Source organism: Ursus maritimus, unplaced genomic scaffold, assembly GCF_017311325.1.
Source record: "Ursus maritimus isolate PB19 unplaced genomic scaffold, ASM1731132v1 scaffold_10, whole genome shotgun sequence".
Lineage (NCBI taxonomy): Eukaryota > Metazoa > Chordata > Mammalia > Carnivora > Ursidae > Ursus > Ursus maritimus.
In genome coordinates this window covers 53,332,409-53,342,660 of record NW_024423344.1, presented here as the reverse complement: position 1 = coordinate 53,342,660, position 10,252 = coordinate 53,332,409, and the positions used below count along the sequence as shown (strand labels likewise).

The 10,252-nt window shown below is 37.0% G+C and overlaps 1 non-coding gene across 1 annotated transcript; it reads left to right on the top strand.

The window, feature by feature from the left end:
• The first annotated feature begins 6,237 nt into the window (after positions 1 to 6,237).
• On the top strand, positions 6,238 to 6,345 carry LOC121101507. Its single transcript, XR_005833520.1, has one exon. It is a non-coding gene; the product is annotated as a U6 spliceosomal RNA (small nuclear RNA).
• Positions 6,346 to 10,252: the final 3,907 nt, after the last annotated feature.

The window sequence follows — 10,252 nt, the reverse complement described above, 5'->3', positions numbered from 1 at the left end:
TGAGGGTGGAGTCTTTTGGGTTTTCCACATCATGTCATCTGTGAAGAGAGAGTTTGACTTCTTCTTTGCCAGTTTGAATACCTTTTATTTCTTTTTGTTGTCTGATTGATGACACTAGGACTTCTAGTACTATGTTGAACAATAGTGGTGAGAGTGGACATCCTTGTCATGTTCCTGATCTTAAGGGAAAAGCTTAGAGCTGTCATTGAGAATGATATTCACTGTGGGCTTTTCGTAGATGGTTTTTATGAAATTGAGGAATGTATCCTCTATCCCTACACTCTGAAGAGCTTTAATTAGGAACAGATGCTGTATTTTGTCAAATGCTTTTTCTGCATCAATTGAGAGGATCATATGATTCTTGTCTCTTCTCTTATTAATGTGTTATTTCACATTTATTGATTTGTGAATGTTGAACCACGTTTGCATCCCAGGAATAAATCCCACTTGGTCGTGATGGATAATCCGTTTAATGTACTGTTGGAGCCTATTGGCTAGGATCTTGTTGAGAGTTTTGGCATCCATTTTCATCAGGGATACTGGTCTGTAATTCTCCTTTTTGATGGGAGTGTTTGCCTAGTTTTGGGATCAAGGTAATGCTAGCCTCATAGAACGAGTTTGGAAGTTTTCCTTCTGTTTCTATTTTTTGAAACAGCTTCAGGAGAGTAGGTGTTATTTTTTCTTTGTTTGGTAGAATTCCCCTGGGAATCCATCAGGCCCTGGACTCTTGTTTTTGGGGAGGTTTTTGATTACTGCTTCAATTTCGTTACTGGTTATTGGTCTATTCAGATTGTCAATTTCTTTCTGTTTCAGTGTTGGTAGTTTATAGGTTTCCAGGAAGGCATCCACTTCTTCCAGGTTGCCTAATTTATTGGCATATAGTTGCTGATAATAATTTCTAATAATTGTTTATATTTCCTTGGTGTTAGTCATGCTCTCTCCCCTTTCAATCATAATTTTATTAATTTGGGTCCTTTCTCTTTTCTTTTGGATAAGTCGGCCCAGATGTTTATCGATTTTATTAATTCCTTCAAAGAACCAGCTTCTGGTTTCATTGATCTGCTCTACTGTTTTTCTGGTTTCTATTTCATTGATCTCTGCTCTAATCTTTATTATTTCTCTTCTCCTGCTTGGTTTAGGTTTTATTTGCTGTTCCTTTTCCAGTTCCTTTGGCTGTAAAGTTAGCTTGTTTATTCGGAATTTTTCTACTTTTTTGAGTGAGGCTTGGATGGCTATGTATTTCCCCCTTAGGGCTGCCTTTGTAGTATCCCATAGGTTTTGGACCAGTGTGTTTTGGTTCTCATTGGTTTCCATGAATTGTTTAAGTTCTTTAATTTGGTGTTTGAATTCCTTCCTAATTTTTTCTTGTGACTGAGTTCCAGTTTCAAAGAATAGGGGTCTGAAAATATGCAGAGAATAATCTTAATCTTTTGGTAAAGGTTGAGACCTGGTTTGTGACCCAGTGTGTGGTCTTTTCTGGAGAAAGTTCCATGTGTGTTTGAGAAGAATGAGTATTCTGTTGTTTTAGGGTGGAATGTTCTTTATGTATCTATGAAGTCCATCTGGTCCAGTATGTCATTCAAAGCTCTTGTTTCTTTGTTGATTTTCTGCTTAGATGATCTGTCTATTGCTGAGAGTGGAGTGTTGAGGTATCCTACTATTAAAGTATTATTATCAATATGTTTCTTTATTTTGGTTAACAGTTGGCTTATGTAGTTGGCTGCTCCCATGTTGGGGGCATAGATATTTACCATTGTTAGATCTTCTTTTTGGATAAACCCTTTAAGAATGATATAGTGTCCCTCTGTATCTCTTACTACAGTCTTTTTCTTAAAATCTAATTTGTCTGATACGAGAATTGCTACCCTAGCTTTCTTTTGAGGTCCGTTGGCATGAAAAATAGTTCTCCATCCCCTCACTTTCAGTCTGGATGTAACTTTAGGTTCAAAATGAGTCTCTTGTAGACAGCATATGGATGGGTCATGTCTTTTTATCTTATCTGCAACCCTGTGCCATTTCATGGGAGCATTTAGGCCATTCACATTGAGAGTGATTATTGAAAAATATGATTTTAGTGCCATAATGTTGCCTGTGAAGTCCTTGTTTCTACAGATTGTCTCTGTAAATTTCTGGTCTATATTAGACCCTATCTTGGGGTCTTTCTTCTTTTATAGAACCCCCCCTTAATACTTCTTGCAGGGTCAGCTTGGTGGTCACATATTCGTTCAGTTTTTGCTGGTCTTGGAAACTCCTTGTCTCTCCATCCATTCTGAAATACAGCCTTGCTGGATAAAGTATCCTTGGCTGCATGTTCTTTTCATTTAGTACCCTGAATATGTCTTGCCAGCCCTTTCTGGCATGCCAGGTCTCTGTGGACAAGTCTAACATTATTCTGATGGTCCTCCCTCTGTACGTGAGATATCTCTTCCTCCTGACCACTTTCAGGATTGTTTCCTTGGATCTAAGATCTGAGAGTTGTACTGTTATATGTGGGGGTGTTGGTCTGTTCTCATTGATCTTGGGAGGGGTCCTCTCTGCCTCTTGGACACAAATGCTTGTTTCCTTCCCCAGATTAGGGAAGGTCTCAGCTATGACTTGCTCAAATTTATCTTCTGGACCTCTCTCTCTCTCTCCACCCCATCAGGGATCCCAGTAATTCTGGCATTGGAACATTTCATGGCATCATTAATCTCTCTCAGTCTGATCTCTTGGGCTTTAAGCTGTTTTTCCCAGGCTTCCTCAGTTTCCTTCTTTTCTATCATTTTATCTTCTAGCTCACTAATTTGTTCTTCTGCCTCATTTACCCTGACAGTCAGAGTATCCAATTTAGACTGCATTTCATTCATAGCATTTTAAATTTCGGCCTGATGAGATCTCATTTCTGCCCTTAGAGATTCTATATTGTTGCCAATATTTTTCTCAAACCTAGATATCGACTTCATATTTGTTACTCTGAGGTCTGTCTCTGACATCTTGCTTATGTCCATATCCATTAGGTCTGTGGCAGAGGCCATAGTCTCTGATCCTTTTCTTTGTTAGTGGTTCCTCCTCTTAGTCATTCCGTTGGGGGGTAGTTGAGGTAATGTAGATTCCGAAGTATTAACCATAACCCAAACAAGATGCACCTGTTTTATAGGGACCCTAGGGTTGTCGTCCTCTTGTTCTTTCAGCCTGTCTTCTGGGGGTGGGGTCTGCCGCACTGTTACTCAGGCAACCCTGCTTAGGCAGAGTTGCCCTGCCCTCTGTGTGTGGGGGGGGTGGGCTCAGTGAACACTGGTATTTTGGGGCTTTTGTTCACTGGCGACTTTCCCTGGCAGCTTTCCGTGTCTCTTCCAAGAGTCAGAGCAGAAGTAACCACATCCAAACCTCTAGTCTCAGAACAGAGAAATCACAGTCTGCTCTTCACTGAGTTCTCCAGGACACACAGTCTCCATTTCTGTCTGTGCTGCTAAAAACCACAGCCACCCAGGTTGTGCGCCCCACAACAACTCTCCCAGAGGTGTATCCCAGGGCCGGCACATCTCTGCCCTTTGTGCTTTTAAAAGTGTGAGCCGGGGACACCTGGGTGGTGCAGTCGTTAAGCATCTGCCTTCGGCTCAGGGTGTGATCCCGGCGTTCTGGGATCAAGCCCCACATCAGGCTCCTCCGCCAGGAGCCTGCTTCTTCCTCTCCCACTCCCCCTGCTTGTGTTCCCTCTCTCGCTGGCTGTCTCTCTCTGCCAAATAAATAAATAAAACCTTTAAAAAGAAAAAAAAAAAGTGCGAGCTGCCCCCAGTTCACGCGTGCGCGCTGCCCCCAGTTCATGCGTGCGTGCATCCGTTCCTCCTGGATCCTGTCAGGGGGCTGACTAAAGTCCTTTCCACGCTGCTACCAGTCTGCAAGTCTGTGCCCAGTCCCCAGCACTGGACACTTGTGCTCCGGTGTTATATCACCTTCCTGGTGCCAGCTTATGGTGGCTCCCTCCCCCTTCTGTTTATCTTCCAATATCTGCCCGCAGAATCTCGCCTTCACCCTTCCTACCTCCTCACAGGCAGTGCTTTTCTGCTTGTAGAGATCCAGATATATATATATAATTCTTACATCTCAGGCTGATTTCATGGGTGTTTGGAATGGTTTGGTAAATTCAGGGGACTGGGGGACTGGTTGAAATAGGGTCTCCTACTCCTCTGCTGTCTTCCTCCTTATGCCTTAATGTTTCTTCTAAGAGCTAATTTAAAGAGACCACTTATCATATTGTTAGTTCCCATCAGTGACTAATTTTATATTATTAGTCATTTTGCAGTAAAATGAGTGAGTGCAAAGACCTAACAATGGTTGTACAACTGGGGATAAAGTTCAAATCTAAAACTCATTGCAGCTCCTTCCAAGGCTCAATAAATGATTTAATTTTATTTGAAGAGTAAGCAGGTATCTAACATAAACTTCAGTGACTTTTATCCTCCTACATGCTTTCACTGTTTATTAGATTGTCAAAGGTAAACAAAAGTTCACTAATTTAAATTATGAGAATTGAATATTTTTAAATTGAAAAGCTTAATAAAGACAAATAGAAATGCCTTTGCCTTCTTGTGTGCTTCATTAATGTGCATTGGGTGTATTTGTGTTTTAACAATTGCTATGGTAATTATTCGTTTAGTGAACAGTAAATCTTGTGTAAAGAAACATAAGGATATTAAGCTCTGCCATTGCTCTTACTCAATATAGGCAATATTCCTTTTGAAAATGACTATACAGTATACATAAGGCAATATTTGTTCTCTTGATTTTCTTCAAGTTGGCAACAGAAAATGTAATAAATTTGGTATTTTATTTTGCAATAAAAATTCAGAGTTGAGCAATGAAAAATTGAGGCAGTATTTTCTCTAAGAAACAAAATTAATTGGATTTTACCCTTAATCATCTAATAGCAAAGCATTTGAGCCATTCTTGTATATTTCATAAAACATTTCATGAAAGCAAAGGGCAAATGTATGAGATAGAATGGAAAGAATGACAAAATATATGAAAAATAATACTTAAAATGTGTTTTGACACTTCATTTTTATGATAATGTGTCTTCATATCTTTTGCTTAACTTTGTAATTCTAATTTATACCAATATTCACCCATCTGTGGCTTCTAAAGGACAAAGTTGTCTGTTATTAGAGTTCTCAGGGTATTATATCAAGCAGGAAAGAAAAATTCCTGGCATTTTCCCAATTGTCCTACTAGAATGGCAAACACAATTATGTGTCCACGTTCATTCTTAATTTGCTTCCTTTCTTAAGATTAGAAATTGTGAGATAAAAATGTCATTTAACTCTCAAATATAAAATCGACATGTCATCAGAAGTCATATTCTGATTATTTAAAAAAATAAGTGTAGCTATTTTCTATTATTAAAAATTTCATTTAGTTTGAACTTATGAGTGTATATTGGAAAATTCAGACAAAGAAATTAAGAACAGTATCATATGCAGATGCTTCATTTAAGAATAATTTAGTGTCCTTCATTTTCTTTTGACTCCTCCTTTTAACATTTCCATATCAAAGTAAAACTGGGTTCTATTTAGAAGTTAACTTGAAAAAGTATTTTAAATACATAATTTAAATTTTTCCAAGTCATGCCAACCTGTGAGTATTGTAGAGTAATAGTTACAGCACAAATTTACTATTACAGGAAATCAGCCCCATGCTGAGGCATCTATTTATGTTAATCTCCAGTCAGTGTTACATGTGTGCTAAAAAACCCCAAATCTGGCAATAATCATCACTTTGCCATAGCCATTTTCTCCTCCCCTTTACTGACTGTATTATTGATGAATTCTGATAAAGATGCTACATAAATGCACTTTGCTTGCATCACTATTTCTGATGTTTATGGTGAAAATGGAATCAATGCAGAAGGTGCCATCATTGATGATCCCACATCTCTCGGATGCTAGAATGATTCTACAGGACTAAAAGAACTGGAACGATCACCCTCTCATTTTCTCTTTTTTACACATCATTGACTTTGAATCTGAGCATCTCCAATTGCATCCTCAGTGTTTCTCCTTAGAGAAATAAGTCCATCAGCTGGTCAGTCTGTCTCCGCCAATCGTTCATCTGATGAGCCTTCTTTCTTTTCTCTACTTTTGGCAACATAGAAAACTCTTCTCCTCTGACCCCTCATTTATTCATCAAATAAAGCCAACTGTAAGTGGACTGTTAAACTCAGCTCACCCAAACATCATAGTTGTATAAAATAAAAAGCAAGTGCTTGCTACAGCAGCCCTTATACTAAAATTGGAACAACAAAGAAAAGATAAACATGGCCCCTTGTACAAAGATGACATGCAAATTTGTGAAGCATTCCATTTTAAATTTTTTAAAGGTGAAAAATAAAACATTGATTTATTTTTAAATAAAAAATCCATCTGACTTCAGGTTACAGCTACAACATAATAAGAACTTGGATATTAGCACTCCTTTACTTACACCGAGAAAAGAAGTTGTTGAATAAATTGAAATTCAGTGACTTTCTTAGACTTATCAGAGTTTTGTGATTCCCATGGCACATGACCACTCCAAATTCTAGAGAGACTGCAAGTATAGAGAATCACATCAGAGATATGTTTACCTAGAGCAGAAGCTACTGGAACCATAAACTGGTAGGACAACTTACGTAGTAACTTTGGTGACTTGCTGAAGGCTGAGGGTAGGTTAGCATGAGATGGGCAAACTGGTAGGGGCTGCAATAGTAGATGGGCCTCCATAATTTTGTGGATTTCATCCTCAGGAACCCACTACATTTTAACAGTGAAGAGGCAAGAAAAATCTCATATTCCTGGCAAGGCAGGAGATATGTAACCGTTTTGAAATACAACTGGATAATTCTGCAAAACAAAGGCCCACTCTGCTGGAAAAAAGACTTTATCAGAGCCTTATCCCACCTGAAGGGAGGACAATTTTACAACTGCAGGCCTACTTAGCCAAACTATTTCAAATAAGGGAAGGGGAGGTGGAAGGCTAGGAAACACTTGTGAAGGTCAAGCCAGGAAAAAAGTTCTACTAAAACACTGAGATTTAATAGTAAGATTACAGATTGCTACCCACTACCTACAGTTTACCATCACAACAACAGGGCTCGAGCATAATAACATCGAATTATAGCCAAAAGAGCTGCAAAGCACAGGGTGTATTTAGGGAGGTGTTTTTAGAAAAACCCAAAGGCCATGGGGAAGACAAAAAGAAGGACACTAGGGAAATCTGAAGCTTGGACAGCTATTACTACAGCAAATATTAAACATGGCCCAACTCCTTGCCAGATTAACATGAATCTCGCACTGAAATCATTTTATTTTGCTATTTGTCAATTCGTATGACCAGTTTTCAAAAATAAGTATAAGGCGTGTTTAAAAGGCAAGAAAAAATACAGTTTAAGAAGACAAAACAAGCATCAAACCAGACACAGCTATGACACAGATGTTGGAATTGCCAGACAGGGAAATTAAAATTACTATGACTTAATATGCTAGAATAGTAATTAAAAAAAAGTAGACAGCAAGCAGGGCAGATGGGTACTATAAGCAGAGAGATGGAAACTCCTAAAAAGAACTAAAATTGAACACAAGAAACCAAAAAACGCTTTCACAGAAATAAAAAAATGTCTTCAATGGGCTCATCAGTAAACTTGAAATGGCCAGGGAAAGAATCAGTGAGCTTTAAAATACGTCAGTAGAAGCACCCCATCTGAAATGCAAAGAGAAAAAAGACTGTAAAGCAGAAGAGTATATTCAAGAACCGTGGGATAATTTCGAAGGTGTAGCATACATAATTGGCATATCAGAAGAAGAAGAAAGATAAAAATATGCAGAGGAAATATTTGAATAATAATGTCAGAGAATATTCCAAAATAAATGGCAGATTCAAACCATAGATCCAAGAAGCTCAGAGAACACTAAGCAGGATAAATATTCAAAAAATATATAGATAGGCAATATATATTTTAACTGCTGAAAACAGTGGATACAAAGAAAATATTGAAAGAAACCAGATTATAAAAATACCATTCCTTACAGAAGAAAATGTATAAGAATTGCAATAGGCTTTTTATCAGAAACCATGCAAGCAAGGAAACAGTGAAGTAAAATATTTAAATATGGGAATTAAAAACAAACAAAAAAAACCCCAAACAACAAAAAACCCCACCAACTTAAAATTCTTTCTATACCAAAATTATTTTTTAAAAGTGAAGGAGTGGAAAGTCATCAAAGAGGGAGAAAAACCGTGAGCGACTCTTAACTATAGGAAACAAACTGAGGGTTGCTGGAGGGTAGATGGGTAGGGGGATGGAGTAATTGGGTGATGGGCATTAAGGAGGGCATGGGATGTGATGAGCGCAGGGTGTATACGCAACTGACAAATTGTTGAACACTACATCTGAAACTAATGATATACTATATGTTGGCTGATTGAATTTAAATTTTAAAAAATGTGAAGGGGAAATAAAATGATTGTAGACAACCAAAATCTAAAGGAATTCATCACCACCAGACCTATCCTCCAGTAAATGTTAGAATTTTTTTAGGGAGAAGGGAAAGTACGTAGGTCAGAAACACAAATCCATATATGAAAAGGAAGTGAAGGCAAATAAAATCTTTTATTTTTCCTATTTTTAATGTAGTAGATAACTTTTCAAGTAATGATAAAAATATATTAAGTGATTATAGCCCATAATGAAATTAATGATGGCAATCTTCTAAAAAATGGGAAGGAGGAATTGAGAATACTCTATTATAAGGTATCTGCATTACTCATGAAATGGTATAGCGTTATTTCAAAGTGGACATTGATTAGTTGTAAATGTTGAAAATTCTAGGGCAACCACTAAAAAAATTATATAAAGAAATATAGTTAATATTCCAAGCTAGAAGTTAAAGTAGAAATCAAATACTGCTGGTCATCTGACTGTGTTCTTTTATAAAGTTATGTTGTCTGCTGTAGTTCTTTTGCTTTTCCATATGAATTTTTTAATCAGCCTGTTAACAACAACAACAACAACAACAACAACAACAACAACAACACTCTGTTTTTGTTTCTAATGCATTGAACCTTTAGGTCATTTTGAGGAAAATTGATATCTTTTAGCAATACTAATCTTTTAAATTCTCTCAAGAATGTTTCCTAGCTTTAGTGTTCAGGTTCTTGGTTATCTTTCTGTCAGATTCACCTCAAACATTTGCAATGCCATTGTAAATGGTATTATTTTGAATTAATTTCTGATTATTAGACAGTATAAAAAATTGTGATTGCTTTTTATATATTGATCTGATGATCTGTATCCTTGCTAAACTGAATTACAGTTCTAGTAGAATGTTTCTATATGGTTATAGTTGTGGGTTTTTTTATAGATGCCCTTTTTTGGGTTGGCTTGTTGAGGAAGTTTCCTTCTATTCTTAGATTGGTGACAATTTTTTTTTTTTCTTAACGTAGTGTTGGATTTTCTCCAGTCCTTCTCTCACATCTATCAGGATGATCATATGGCTTTGTTTTTTATTCTATTAATAAAGTATAAAATAATGATTAGAGCCTGGGCTAGGGTGAATTAGGTGAAGCACTTGGGCACAAACTTTGAGATTGCTCCAGGATAATGAAAGATTGGGTACTTCTTTCAAATCAGCATGCTGGGCTCTGCACTCAGGTCACTCTAGTATGGGACCTGATACTGACTGATTTTCAGAAGTGGCGTAAACACTTTATTGCTGGAGTAAATCCCAATTGGCCATGGATATAGTCTTTTAAAAAATATTTTATTGTATTGTTAATATTTTGTAGAGATTATATATGTGTGTGTGTGTGTGTTGTCTGTGTGTGTATACATACACACACACATATACATACACACACACAGGGTAATACTGACTTCACAGAGGGAGTTGGCCAGGTGTGTTTGGTCATCTCTGTTCTAGTAGCTTGTGAAAACTTGTTTTGTTTCCTTTAAATGGTTAGTGGTATCAATCAGTATGGCCCTTTGAGCCTGGGCTTTCCCTTGTGAGAAGTTTCTTATTTATTAATTACATTTCCTTATTCATTATAGGTCTGTTAATATTTTATATTTTTCTTTATGATGCTTTGGTAAATTTTGTCTTATAAGCATTTTCCCATTTTATATATTTGTTTTTTTTCCATTTTATATAATTTGTGTAATTTGTTGCCATAAAGTTGTTCAAGGGAATTCAGTATAATCCTTTTACTTTCTGTACTATCAATAGTGATGTCCTCTTTCAGG